Source organism: Apis florea, unplaced genomic scaffold (genome assembly GCF_048593485.1).
Source record: "Apis florea isolate Af1SG1 unplaced genomic scaffold, ASM4859348v1 contig_3170_pilon, whole genome shotgun sequence".
In the NCBI taxonomy this organism is placed as follows: domain Eukaryota; kingdom Metazoa; phylum Arthropoda; class Insecta; order Hymenoptera; family Apidae; genus Apis; species Apis florea.
In genome coordinates, this window is record NW_028256714.1 from 6,943,692 (window position 1) to 6,959,510 (window position 15,819).

Consider the following 15,819-nt stretch of genomic DNA (forward strand, 5'->3'; position numbering starts at 1 on the left):
TGGCCACTTATAACATTGACTAGTGGTCATACTTCACATAGCTATATACTCTTCCGCGAGTAATTCACTTATCTAGCACCGTGTGGGAGTTACAAGTCCTAGTTTAATTGCGAAAGCCAGCTCTGACCATTAAAAGCTCAAACGGAGAGAACTTGTACCTCCGTGTTCCGGAATGCACCGAAGAGAAATGAAATCGAATCGATATTCTTCTTTTTCTCTTCTTCTCCTCGCTCGCCATATCACCATATTCCTCTTTTACTCGGCTACTCATCTGCTCCTTCGTTTCCTTTTTCTGCAATACGATACCAAATCACTGACAAAGTTGACTTGCAACTTAGTTGGATTTAAAGAGAGTGCATTTACTTGTAGATTTATCTTGTATATATATATATGTGTGTGTGTGTGTATATGTATATAATACTTCATCGTGATGAAATGGAAATACTTTATATATATATTACTTATATTATATTTGTAACTTTATAATGATTTGTTTAATTATGTACATAATTATTTCTTTACCTTGTCGTTCTTCAATTAACGTTTTACACATGATAATGCTTGTCTTATATTTAGCTACTGATAAATATATACTAGTCCTTCCATTTTTTAATTGTGCAATTTTACTTTAGAGATGCATATTTTTTCTGAGTAGAATTAAAAAATGAATATACTCGTCAAACACAGAATAAAAACACTTGTGGCAAAATAAAATTACAAATAGCAATTTCTTTGAAAAATCAATAATCTTATTGGTTAAAATCATTAATATTGATAATTCATAATTCATAATTTTGTTATTAAAGAAGAAAAAAATTAATGAAATTATTATATATATATAATAAGTATATAGTTAATAATTTAGTTAGTAATTTTGTAAATTAATCATAAAATTAACCAATGTTTTATATATTATTAATCAAATATCTATGTTTTATTTCGAAAATGAAATACATACAAAAAATATGTAAAAATATTCAAAAATGTTTCATTGAACAATATATTTCTAACGTGTTATATTACTATTTAAAATTTCATGGAAAATTCGGTAAAATTCCACCAAAAACTGAATAAAGAGGTAAACTATGTAGAAATAGAACAGAGTGACCAGCTGATTGCATTCAGTTGAACACGTATTCACAACGTGTTATTTCCTCATGGCCGATATAATCGAAGTTTCGAATAACCTCATCCCATGTTGACCATCTCCATGGACCAAAACATACGACTACAGTTTGTTTGTAGTGTCGGATATTACAAATATTGCCTGAAAAACATGTAGCCATAAAACACGTATCGAGAAATTTAAAAATTTTCTTTGTTTTAGCTGAAATAGTTTCGCTTAATAATACAATTGATAATAGAATTAAAAAAATGATAATAGATAATATATATAATGCATGTATGTATTCTATTACAAAATATTTCATTATTTTCGAATTTTTTTTATTATTAATTAATAATAATTGATATTATTCAGTATTTTTTAATATTTTTAATTATTTTTTATCGAAATTCTTTCTTTATTTTCTTTATTAAAAAACATAATTAAAAAGTGTCTCTAACGATATTATAAAATAATGTTAATATAAAATAATTTTATCGAAGTATTGTAACGATTAGCTTTTAGCTTGTTATAATTATTAATTTTGTTAATTGGTTTTCATTTGAATTTCAATGAATTTTTATACATTATACATAAAATTATTTTATTAATTGAAATTTTTTTATAATACTCTTGTTTAATTAGAAATTTTTTTTATAAAATTCTAATCAATTCTTCGTTTAGAGAATTATAATGTGTAATACAATAACATTACATATTTTAATTAACAAGTAAATTATTAATTATTATTTGTATTAAGTTAAACATTATTATTATAAAATTAAATTAACAATTTAATATATGTATATTATATTATATTGTATATTGTATATTATATCGTTATGAAACTAAATTAATTAATCTAAATATTAACTAATATTAGTGAATCTGTATATCAGATGTAATAACATTTATATGCTTAATTTGTAATTAACCCTTTAAAGATATTTATTAACATGATTATTCGATTATATTAAGATTAGAATAAGGATTATTAGATATGATTATTATTATTAAATATATCAAATTAAATATTAACTATTAATAATTCTGTATATTAAGGAAATATACTTATTAAGGAAAATGTACTTTTTTGATCTATATAAGCAATTTATCGATTAATAATAAGTTAGAATTATAATTATTATAGTCATTAATTTGAAACTAAATTAACAAAGTCAAATTAAATTAAATATTAATTATTAATATATTCGTTTATCAAATTTAATTGCAATGTATCTAAAAAATAGTTCTATTTTATGGATCCAACAAAATTTATAGATATAATTTTGTTAAAAGTTATTTTATTTAAATTATTTAAAATAAATTATAAAATTAATTCGTTTAAATTTTTAATTCAAAATTATATTTAGATGTGTTCATTATATATATATAAATTAAAAAACAAATAGGAAATATCGGTTAATTGAGGCTTCGATTAGAAAAAGTTTCTCAAATTAATTAACATATTTGCATCTAATTTCATATCATCATCTACTACAAACATATTCCATCATAAAGTTACAGACATCAGTATGATCTCATTGAAGGATTCCAATTCAGATCTTCTCCCCTTATTTTTAAACTTTAAGAACACTCCAAACTACATTAAAAAAAAAAAAATTAATACAATCTAAAAAAAATAGACTTGCTTCTCTCTCTAAGTAACCGATATTGTGATCAGTTTCTTTCAAATTCTATCCTAACATAATCGTGCATATATGTACTACACTTTGACACATGAAATCCGTCGGTATAAAAGAAATCCGGTGGATAAGAAAGGAACCCGGGTTATATTCGCGTAAAATACTATGAAACAGGGAGGAAATTTGACGTCGAGTGGAAATGTCACATCAACCAGAAAACATGGAATGACGTGTACGACCCGTTCAACTTTGGAATAGAATCGCGTAGCTATGCGAATTTTTCACCGCATTGAAATGGTTAGGGAGGCTGGCGTGAGAGAGAGAGAGAGAGAGAGAGAGAGAGAGAGAGAGAGAGAGAGAGAGACGAAAACAGAAGCCCGGTTTAAAAAGGAAACGGAAGAAAGACGCGGTGAGACTTGCCATCCCCTTGGTTCGTTGGCGATCGTTCGGATGGAAACTGATATTTTTAAGGTATACCACTCTCTGTACGAGGAATCGGCGAAGAGTGTTCGAGTGACTGAGTGACAAAATCGGGGCTTGGCTATCTTTCTCTGTATGCTTTCCCGGTAAGAAGAAAGAGGCCGCGACAGAAAAGACAGCGACCTAAAAGGGAGGGAATCTCGGATTCTCCTTTTGTACTTACCAGACAGTTCCGTAGAAATGGTTCGTTCTTTCGTCTTGAGCTCTCTTTGTGCCGTCTCGTTGTCCAGGGAACAAGATACCTTTGTCGTTCACGAGAAACTGCCGCTATTTCTCCGCAAATCTCGAATTCGTTACAGTTTCTCAAGTGTATCAATAGCCTGTGGAATATTGTAAATAGCAGGGAACGAAACTTTTCAATTAATTGAAAATTTTATTATTATTTTATTTACAATTATTTCAATTGTGAAATAATTTTCACTATTATTTTCTATCTTGGGAAAATTGTTATTAATAAAATTATATTATGATCTAAGCGTTTCAAATAATGATACTGTTAATGATAATTGTAATTAAAATAATGTCATGATAATAAATATATGATGTAATTACATATGACTTAATAAATTATCAATTTAGTTAAAAACGTTTTTAATAATCGTAAAACAAAAAAACATAAAATTCATCATTGATATACAAAATTCAAGTTATTTTACTTCAAATTATCAAATTTTCCTTTAAATATATCACCTTAAAAACTTTTAGGATCGTAATAAGATGTTTATTCAATGCTGGAAGCTCAAAAGATTGCTGATGCAGCCATAGTTTTATCGAAGGTTAACGATGCTCGTCCAATAGTGAACGTAGCTTAAATATTAAGAAATCCATGGAGCATAGAAGTGGTCGTGGAAAAGAGGGCGAGCCGGCAGACTATCTGGAGCGATGGCTTAAAGTGCAAAGGAATTATTCTTTCGCCGGGTCACCGTCCCCGCCTCTCTTCTTTTTCGTTCCTCTCTTCGACGGCGATGCCTCCGAAAAAGTCCGCCTTTACGAGGATGCTTTAAAAATTTATGGAATTTCTGAGTGGTTTTCTTCGCGATACACACACACACACACACAAATTCCTCCGCCACACGATGAAGAGCACTTGTTCGTATTTTTATGTACACATGCATGCACGTGGTAAAATCTCGTGTCGTATATACATATACACACATTTTCACATGAAACGTAGGAAAGCGAGGAGTTCGACGGACGATGCAATATGTGCCAACGACCAAGTTTGCCCTGCGGGTTTTGTCTGCGGGGTTGGCAAACAGCATGCATCGGGAAGCATTAAGAAAGGTAGTCGAACTCACAGTCGCGTGGTTGCTTGACCTATATAGGATCATGCTTCCTTCATTCGTATGCAAATTTTAATCCAAAAATGACGATTTCTAAGGAACGAAGAGATGGATTCGAACTTTTTATGTAAATTTTATTTAATTTGGCGCACGATACGGATCTTTTCTTATACGTACAATGCTTTTTTGCACAAAAGTATTTTCTTAAATAATAATCACAGTTGGGATTGCTTTGCATCCTGTATAGGATGATATTTTTCTCGTGCTTCTTTCAATATGCGAATTTTAATCCAAAAAATGACGATTTCTGAGCGAATGAAATGAAAAGATGGATTTGAAGTTTTCATGCAAATTTTGTTTGTACGCGATGTAGATTTTTTTCTTTTACGTACAGTATTTTACAAAAGTGTATATTGAACATTATTTTAAAGAGAAATTTCTGAATAATCTGGACAGAATGGCGAATTTCAATATAATATTTTGCTTTCATGTAAATTTTAGTTTGATGTACAATGCAGGTCTTTTCTGCTAGAATAGTATTTTTCACGAAAATATTTAAACATTATTTTAAAGAGAAATTTATATTTCTATTTTGAATGAAAGTTTGTATAAATGTAGAACAACAACAGGTTACACATGGAGCAATTTTTTTCTCAATGGAGTTTCATATTTTGAAAAATTTTATCTTGATAATTTTATAACTTTTTATATGATAATAAAGCACTCAATTCTAAAATTTTGCAATTTACAATTTTGTTATAATTTATATTACAATTGTTTCGTCTATTTCTTCTTTCATTTTGAAATTTATGGTAAAATATACTGAATAAATTTTTTATATTACACATTGATTGATTTTTCTTCTTTTGCAGAAGAAAATGTGAGAAATAATGTGACCAATCTCAAATCTAATTTAATGTAATCTAAGTTCTCTAAGATAACTTGATATCTCAAATAATAAAATTGAATTTTTTTTCATAGATATTATTTTTAATAATTCGCAATTTTATTTTATTTCCTGAAATTTGTATGTAAAATTCTTATTTTAGGAACCATCCAAAGAAAATTCTTAATGATTTTTTATATTTTTTTATAATTTGTCTGATAATTGGGTTTACAATTTACTACTTTCAAATGTTATAAGTAAACTTTTAGGATCAATAAAAATAACGTATTTTTTATTTTCATTATTAATTTTCTATATATTTTAGTCCTTCCAGAATTGCATAAACTTTGTATGATAAAAATTGAAAAAAACTGACAATTTTTTTTATCTTAAGATGTGAAATTTAATAATTTCACATTTTCTGTAGAAAATATTACATATGTATAATAAACTTTTAATTATTATTTTGATTATCAAAAAAGCAATAGTCTCGGTATATTGGTTTCCAAAACAGTTCCAAAAAAAATGTTCAAAAAATCATCATAGGATGTTAGATGAATTAATTTGCTTCAAAATTTTTAATCAAGTTTTTTATTGGTTATATATATTTCTAATTGAAAATCTGAAATCATTAAGTTCTTTGAAAATAAATTTATTTAAAAAAATTATTTCTTTTATAGAATTAAATAATAAAATTCTTAAAGTATATGAAATAGTGATTTACATTCTATAATTTCAATCTAATAGTAAATTTACCTCAGATAGCAGTTTCTGATGTAATTTTTACTAAACAAAAAAAATAGAAAAACTATATACTTTTTATTTAAAAATCTCTATATAAAAATTGCACATAATAATATAATAGTAACAAAATATTTTCAACAATAACAAGACATTTTATGATATCGATTTTACAATTAATATATTTCATTAAATTTGTTATCAGTACGTAATTAATAATACTCATTTTAATTCAATTATTATTTTTTTTTCATTCGTGTATTTTTTTTTTCTTATAAATTAATATTCTCTGTTAAAAAAAAAAAAAAAAAAGAAACGTCATCGAGCTAGCATAAAATCTTGTCATAATAAAAAGCCTGTCTTATTACTCAAGTACAGTCGTTTCGATACTTGCTTGCGGATGTACATCGGTAATCTCGAAATAAATCAGCCGGTAATAAAAGCACGATGCATAGCCCTTTCGTCTCCGTTGCCAGAGAATTTTGATTATCTTAGTCATAAAATTCAATCGTACCAAGATTTCTCAGTAACCAACCTACATTTACACATCATAATCCGAGATAATGCTTGCAAGAAGCTACCAGATAACGATGTGGAAACGTATAATCAAATAGGACAAGCAGGACAAGGGTTGGGAAAGAAGCAACGATCAATTCGATGATGAAGGAAGAATGCGAAAACTACATAGCGCGATTTTATACTTTTTAACTTTGCATTAAGTTTCCCGAACCGTGACAGTTTCAGTTCATAGAACCGGATGTCCAATATTAAATCTTTATATTTCTGAAGATACGATATCATCTAAATTGTAGAGAATGCTGCATAATCCAGAATTATTATTAAATTTTCAATTGATCTCGTCAGGGAGTTTTTGCTGAATGCAGACGATATATACGTATTCTACTTATTGCATGTATTCACGAATACATATATAAACACAGTTGAATTTCGTTTTGTTCGAGTTAGATTATATGCCCTGGAATAATTTCCATTTTTAGATATCAAAATTTATTTCGTTAAATGTCATTATGTAAAATTATGATTTTTGTTCTTCAATTCATAAAATAATAAATTCGAATAAATATTTATTAAAAAATTATATATATCAAAATTTAGTATATCCATTTTTAAAAAAATTTGAGATATTTTGATTGTAATCTGATTTTCTGATCAATTTTATTTTTTAGATAAAAATATTACTTTCTAAATAAAGTATTAAGAATTTTATCGCTCACATAAATTAAATCATTTTCCTTTGCAGTTGATTTTGATTTATTGAATGATAACTTTTGAATCATTGTTAAATCATTCTATCAGATAATACAAAAAAAAAGTACATCATTCCAAAAAAAAAATGAAGTTGATTTTTTATAATTTTATACATTCATCTACCAAAAAATTTATTAAAAAGTTATTTATATCAAATTATGTGCCATTCGATATTCATTTATATATATTTAATATAACACTTTTTTTTGTATTAACAATAACAACTGAAATGTTCAAATGGTCTGTTCTAAGTGTCTTTCTTATCTTAAACATGTAAGATTGTAGAAAAAATGTTGAATTAATGCAAATCAATAAAGCTGATATATTAAAGTCTAAAAGGCGTGAAGTAATATAATTTTATTAAATAAAAATTGTATTCTTCTTCTTATTATTATTATTATTTCTTTTATAACATATTCGAAAGAAATAATAATATAAAAGAACAGATAATAGAAGCTTGAGATTCGGATACCTTTTTCATTTTACGATCTTTCCTCTGTAGAAGAAAATTCAAATATACATTAACACTTGTTGCTTTTCTTTTTCTTCTTTTCATAATTCGCGTTTAATTTGAATTCAGATATTACATTTCTGTAATTTTCGTTACGTTCCATTCGTTATTCCCTTTCTACTTTTCATTATATTTCCATAGTCTAGAAGCAGACACTGGAAATATAATCAAGTAATATGAATTGATTTGCATATTCCAATCCTCAAGACAATCGAATCCAATTATACCATCCCAGTGGTTATAATCGTAGACATATCTTCGACATTAAATCACCTAAATCTAGGTTTTACGGTTATCATTATTAAATCCTCAAAAAGTATTTAACTGATGATACAACTGAGATACAGTTTTATAAAAAAGTAAATTCGAAATATGCCATAAATTTTTGTTTATACAAGAATTTTTTTATTTCATTTAAATATTTAATTTCATAATCTTGATTTATATTTTTGTTCATTGTTCGACAGAAAAAAATCAAGGCTGGCAAGTTGATTTTTTAGTTTTTGATCTTCAATAAATTATATACGTTTAATAAATCAATAAATAAATTATTTATAAAAATTGTTATATCTAATTAAATATCTAATTAAATAAATATAAATTTCTTAATAACAATTCAAATATTTTAATATTTTTCAACTCTTCTATGCTAATCAATTTATTGCACAATCGAGATTGCTTGTTTATAGATATAGTCAATTAAGAAAACGTTATTAGCAACTTATTTTAGTGGTAATAAAATAGCATAAAATCAAGAAAGTTGTGCTATTATAAAATATTAATTATTTTTTACAAATTTCTTTTATTTTAATAATAAACTAAAGATTTTTTAATTAATTAAATTATAATATGCTTATATATAAGTTTAAATAAAATATAAAATTGCTTTCCCGACAACAAAATACGAATTTAAATCTTTATTTTCTTTATGATAATTGAAAATATTAACATATAATATTTTCAATTTAATATTACAGAATATTCATTTGGTTTTTTTGCATTTATAATACTTATAGAAATGATCATGAATATATTTAAATGAGACATATTGTATATTAGAAATTATAATTTCCAAGTGACCATAATTCTGTTAATACCTACGAGCAACAAGTGGTGCATCAATATACGTTATCTATCTCACAAAAGCACAAACTTATATTAATAATCACAGCGACATGACTAAGTAATGAATTATCTGATGAATGGAAAAATTAGTATTAAATAAATCAATTACTACGATACAAGTTAATGTAAATTTTATAATATGTACATTATAATAATAAAATTCTCTTAGTGTTTTTTACTATAACTAAATTAAAATACGTATGATTCTTTATTTACAAGTATATTTTCTTAAAAATTAATTAACAAGTTATATTTTTTAAAAAATTTCTTAATATAATGTTATTAAAATTATTTTCGATGTATTATTATACAACACAACTATAACAATAATTATTAATTGAATAAGTTTGAAATTTCTATCAAATTTTAAAATATGTATATCGGCATTATGCAAATACATTGCAACGAACAGCTATTTTATATGCATATCATAATCATAAAATTAATCATAGAATTAATTAATTGTCAAATAAATCGTTGAAATAAAATTCGGTAGATTTACATTGCATAATAGATTTAATCGAAGGTTTTAAAAAATGAACGTGATTAAATATTTTATATCGAGAAAAATCGACTTCATGATTGAAATAATTATCGAATTGTATGATCGTAAATTAGCGAAAATTTCAAAGCGTCTGGGTTATATTCATGTCGATAATCCATTTTATTAACATATGAAAATGTGCACAGAATTACAAAAATTATTAACTGGATAATTTATGGTTATTAAAAAGAGATATAAATATTTCCTAAAAATTATTAAAACATTTCATTAAAGATTTCTCTTTATTTTTATTTACCTAATACTAATATAATTAATATTACTTTACTTTAGAAGATTTTTTTCTTTCAAAATATTAATTTTGAAGAGAAATAATAATTATATACGGAAAAATATTTAAAATTTAAATTTAGAATGTTTTTTTGTTTCTCATGACATTTAAAAAAATCAAGATTATTTTAATCTTTTAGAGACAAAAACATTTTGTGATAAATATTGTAATTTATAGCTCATTTATAACAGATCAAATTTTTTTTATTTAAAACACTATTTTTTATATTTTATACTAAAAATGTTTTAAAAATCGTTATATATCATTATATTGAAAACCCTATATTGTGATTAATTATACATATAAATTATTTATCGAGACAAGAACAATCGCATTATCGAATCCAAAAACAGGTCACACATCACTTACAGGTAGATGCATACGTGCATAGGGAATCCGCACAGTAGACGGTTCGGTAATGGTAACGTGTCGAGATTGCCGATGCTATCAGGTGTATCTTCGTTGATGAAGGTTGTAACCTCAGGTGGACCCCATTTATTAAAGCATGTCTGCTCAGAGCATCGGAGGCTGACAACAACGAGGAAGAATCAACAGGCGTACAACGACGAGAAGTCTCGATGGGTGGATCTGTGTATGGTGGCTGCCACGTTACCGACCGAGTTGGTCTGAGTGCCAGCCGGCTGTCGCGAATCTAACCTTACTCTCGCGGAGAGATTGCAATCAGTCATATTAGCCGGACACACCTCGAATATGTGCGGCCATCTGGCACGTAACTATCCATAGTGTGCAGGGTTGCAGAAGTAACGGTTGCTTCACGTAATCACCAGTATCCGAAGAGCGTACAGACGAACAAGTGCAAGACGCGAACTGTTCTTTCTACAGTGCGTTCAACGAGTCGAGTCACCAGCTGTAAACAAAACAATCATATGGTAGTACACATGAAAGAGGCAAGAATCACAAGTATTAACTGATGATAATTATGAACAAGAGCGAATTCATAAAATATATCGCTATAGCAGTTTATCTTTTTACTTATTTTTTTTCTTCTTTATCCATATCTATATAGAATGTTATTTTACACTTATATTTATTTTAATGTATTATATTAATTTCATTATTGTATATTTATATTTGCTTTTATATTTATGAATATACATATGAATTACATTTATTATACATATTTATAATATAAATTAATATATCTTTGCCAAAAGTATCTATCTATTATTATATTCCAAACTTTTTAAAAATATTATTCTTCTAAATTCTTATTCAAAATTCGTTCATATCTGATAATAATTATTGAAAATTATTGACACACATTTGATGAAAGATGTAAACAAAATTCAAATTTTCATATTTTCACTTTTTTTCTAACGTAAAATTTTCTTTTTCAAAACGTATAAAAAAAAATAAAAATTTTCTACCATGTCATGATTATCCACCCTGTTTTATCCATATGTGTCTGTTTTCAGTTGATCACTCGACTCGTTGAACGGATAATACACGTTTCCTTTCTCTCCCAAATTGTCTCTCCGTGTTTCACCTTTCTTGATCACGCGTTATCGCCCTTCACGCGGTTCGAGATAGACGATATCGCGGAAAATCATTTTCGAGAGCGTAGTAAGCACGAGATATATCGTCATGACCCTACTCCCGGCTTCCATACGATCGACCACACCTTTTTCAGACGTGTTGGCATTCATTCGGTTGAATATATCCGATTTTTGAACATTGTAATCGGAAATCACTTAGATGACACTCGAAACGAGTAACGCCACCACATTTCGTTCCGCTACTCTGTTCGAGAAACATTACTTCTGGATTAACTTAAAAATATTGTAGTTGCTTAATGTTATGTTGCGATCAGAAAGACTGATTTTGTAAAGAAAAAAAAGAAAATGGTAAGAATGTAAAATGAGGCAAAAATATGAGATTTTGATGAGTCATATAGCATGATTATTTGAAATAACGTATTTATTATTCATTGTATAAAAAAATATTTTGAATGAAAATTAGATGTTTGAAAAAAAATATAACTTTGTATAGAGTTTATTATATTTATATATATTAACAGGAAAACAAATATGAATGAATAAAAGAATTTTTTAAATAATATTAGAGAAACTGGAAATAAATGCATTATTTTTATATAATAAATATTTTATACAATTCAAGTAAATTATTTTATAAGTGGATTTAAAAAATGGATCATAAAAGGGAAATTATTCTAGAAGAAGAAGAGAATTATGTTTTGAATTACTATTTAAAAATTTATATATCACAATGAAGCTTTGTGTTAAGACCAAAAATAATAGATTTCTAATATAACAAACGCTTTTTTTTTTATATTAAATTTTATTTATGCAATATTTCTTAACATAAGTAATTTGGATAGCATAAATTTAGATATTGATCTTTGTTTCTTTTAGATAACTAAGTGAATAAAAAGTGGATAAGAGAGATTCCATTGTATCTTCAATGATCTTGATTTTGACTTTTTTCAAAAGATTTCTACTCCTTCATTCGTTGTTTATTAATAAATAAATATAAATAAACTCAAATTAAATCATTAAAAAAATTATGATATGTAAAATTAAACGAACGTTAATGTTCTCTAATTTTATTTGTTACTTGCCCAATGTAATGTCTCGATTCGTCACGTATAATATATTTTCTATTATGAACAAAAATTGTCAATATATATTAATAATATTTTATTTATTATTTTGAATTTAGAAATAAATTTGAAGAATACATATTAAAATAAAAACTTTAATATTAACTAATTTATTTTTTGAAAAATAATAAATATATTAGAAAATAATGCCATTAGAATAGAAATTTTTACAATTTTAAAAATGAAATTATTTACTTATTTACTTATTTATTTTAACTTAACTATCATGTAATGCATTAAAAGTGTTATTACCAAAACATATAAAAATTTTAAAATTCTAATTCTAAATTTTATGAATTTAGGAATGAAGGTTATAAACAGTACAAGATTATACTTATACAGTTTATCTTAACTATCGGTTACACTAGGCTAGTTCTTGTAAGGTTGTGAAGTTATCAACCGACATTCGATGTGTCCTATAATTGTTAGAGATCTGGCTGTCACGTTATACGAGAAAGTTGCTTCCTTATGGACGTAGATACGATATCGTATAAAATCATTTTTGAGACCGTACTCGAGATAAATCGTGACTCGACTATTGCCTGACCACGCCTTTCTTAGACGTGCTGGTATTCATTCAGAGTCTTGAAACAACTTGCAAAAGTTCAGAAGGTCGTATAGGTGATACGTGCATTCTACCATGCACCCGTGTCACGAAGATATATCCCATTATAGTAGTATATATTAAATATATGGTCTAATTGAAAATTATAATAAATATCTCTAATGAAAATATAGCTGAAGAAAATTTAAAATAAGCTGAAATGAAATAATTTTTTTAAACAAATTATTATTTGCAGATATATTACATCATAAATACTATTTATTATTTACATTTTCGATATAAATAAAATATTTACTTTTCGTTTAACTTAAATCGTCAAAAATAAATAGATTCTATTGTTTCTTATTTATCGAAAATAGATCAAGTATTTATTTTATTTATTTATTTATTTCAATAAATTTCATTTATTTGAAATATTCTTTTTTATTTTATATTATATGAATATTTTATTTCAAAATAATATTTATACAGGCTTTTAAATATTAAAATATTAGTATTATGATAATCATGTATTATATTATTTCAAAGAAAATTAATTTATAAAATAAAATAAAATTTTGTATCACTCGAAATAAAAATATTTATTTCTATTTATTTATTCGAATGATCTTTGATCTATATTTTTCCAATCCTAATTACAAATAATTGGATTATATTTAAATTTATTAAATTCATTAATTTTGATATTTTAATATTTTAAACATATTATTTTTTTTTAATTTATAGTTATATCCATATAATATTCTTGCAAATTCATTTTTCTTCTCTGTATCTTATAAATTACTGATATCCGAATATTTTAATAAATAATTATATATCGTAACTCTTAAAATATTTTAATCTAAAACGTACGTTTGAATTTTATTTTAATCTTGTGGAATTGTACATTTTTTTTTTTATTGGAAATAAACTGCAACGTTCTGACGCCGTTCGGTTTCACTTGTCATAGAAAGAAATACAAAGGGAATGTTCAATCGCAAAAAAGGAAATAAAAAGAGTATATTACCACAAAAGTACTGATGAAAAACGGTACTCTCACACAAGAAAGAAAGCATTATACTGTATGTAACAAAGAGAATTACGTTTAAATATAATGCACATCGTGGTGTGTAGATGTATCATTTAATTTAAATACTTTAAAAATCTTGTTTTTGACGATGATACCAGAAAAATAATAAGAGAAAATAATAGCAAAAAAAAAAAAAATTATGATTATCGTATGCAGTAGAGAGAAGAATATAAGTGAATATGAGATACTCGTTTTATTTTTTGTTGCAGAGAGCCTAAAAATAATAATAAATAGAAGAACCAAATAAAAAAATTTGAAAAATTTTATACGTGATATGTTGCATAAACATAAATATCATGGATTGATACAAAATTTTTTATTTTTTTACTTTTGACGCAAATAAATTATGAAACTGTATTATCATTAATAAAAAAAGTTTTATTAATGTACAAATAAAATAAAATAAGTACAATTAGACGAATAACTATAACTCATTTTTATAATTTTCGAAAAATTTTAATTATATAACTATCGATCAAATATTTCATATTTATAACAATTTGTCGTTTCGTTTTTTCTTATTATATTCTTATTAATAAATTAGAACTACGATTATTATAGTATAATTTTTTTTCTTCAACATCTAAAAATCATAAAATAAACTAAAATAAATTTCATTTTTTTAATAAACTTGTAGAAACATTTTATTATAGCAAAAACTTTTACTAAATAAAATAAAAATAACAACGATTGCTATGGAAAAATATCATAGTAGTCTTTGTAATTTGGACTATCAAAATTATATATACTCTTTTCTCTACATTTCATCTTATAAATTTCAATGATATTAGTTTAACTAATTAATATTAGTTTGACTAATTGATTTAATTGATTGAGTCACGAAGAAAATAACAAAAGATTGCTTTTTATAATTTTTTTATCCGAGTCTATAATGAAAACTTGCAATATGTATTAGAAATTTCATATTTCAAAATTTTGATGCAGAAAAGTGACAATGAAAAAATACAAGATTTATTACGAAAAACCTGAAAAATTGTGATTTTCAATTATATCATTTTCATTTGTTTTATTTTTAACTCACTTTTTAATAACATTAACTGATTTCAGTGAAATTTTACATTAACATATATATAATTGAATATCTTCTAAATTTTCATTACATATTTTCAGATAACGAAATTGTAAAAACCGATGTTTACTACTTTCTTCGTGATTTCGATTCGAATTGCAACATTTTTTCAAAATTTATTTTATATCCATACAATAAAGTAATCCTCCTAACTTAGTCGAGAAAAATTCAATCCAATTCAATAAAATCGTTATTTTGCTTTAAAGAATAGATTTATATTTTTTTGATTCACGTACAAAACACAACTATACACGATATTTAAACCGATAATGGCAACAAATGAGAAATTCTCAATGGCTTAAAATAATTTCCATAAGAATTTCCGATAAAAAAAACGAAAAACTGTTAAAAAAGAATTTTCACGACTCCATTTTTATGATTTCAGGTGAGTTTATAATATCTTTCGCCAAGTTGATGAACCGTTCGCTCATTTCCTTCTCCCAGGTAAGTGTCATGTTCCACTGATAAATCGGCTCCGTCCGCGTCCCTTCCGTTTCTCGTGCGGAGAGAGAGAGAGAGAGAGAGAGAGAGAGAGAGAGAGACGGTGGACCATACGCGAGGAAAATCCAAGTAGG

The 15,819-nt window shown here is 25.5% G+C and overlaps 1 protein-coding gene across 1 annotated transcript in view; it reads left to right on the top strand.

Moving 5' to 3' along the window:
• twin (CCR4-NOT transcription complex subunit 6-like twin) overlaps positions 1-15,819 on the top strand; it is a 115,644-nt gene that overhangs the window by 17,256 nt on the left and 82,569 nt on the right. The window contains exon 2 of the mRNA XM_086910158.1: positions 15,630-15,688. The gene's annotated coding sequence lies outside the window, so the exon portion shown is untranslated. The remainder of the gene's footprint in view (positions 1-15,629; positions 15,689-15,819) is intronic.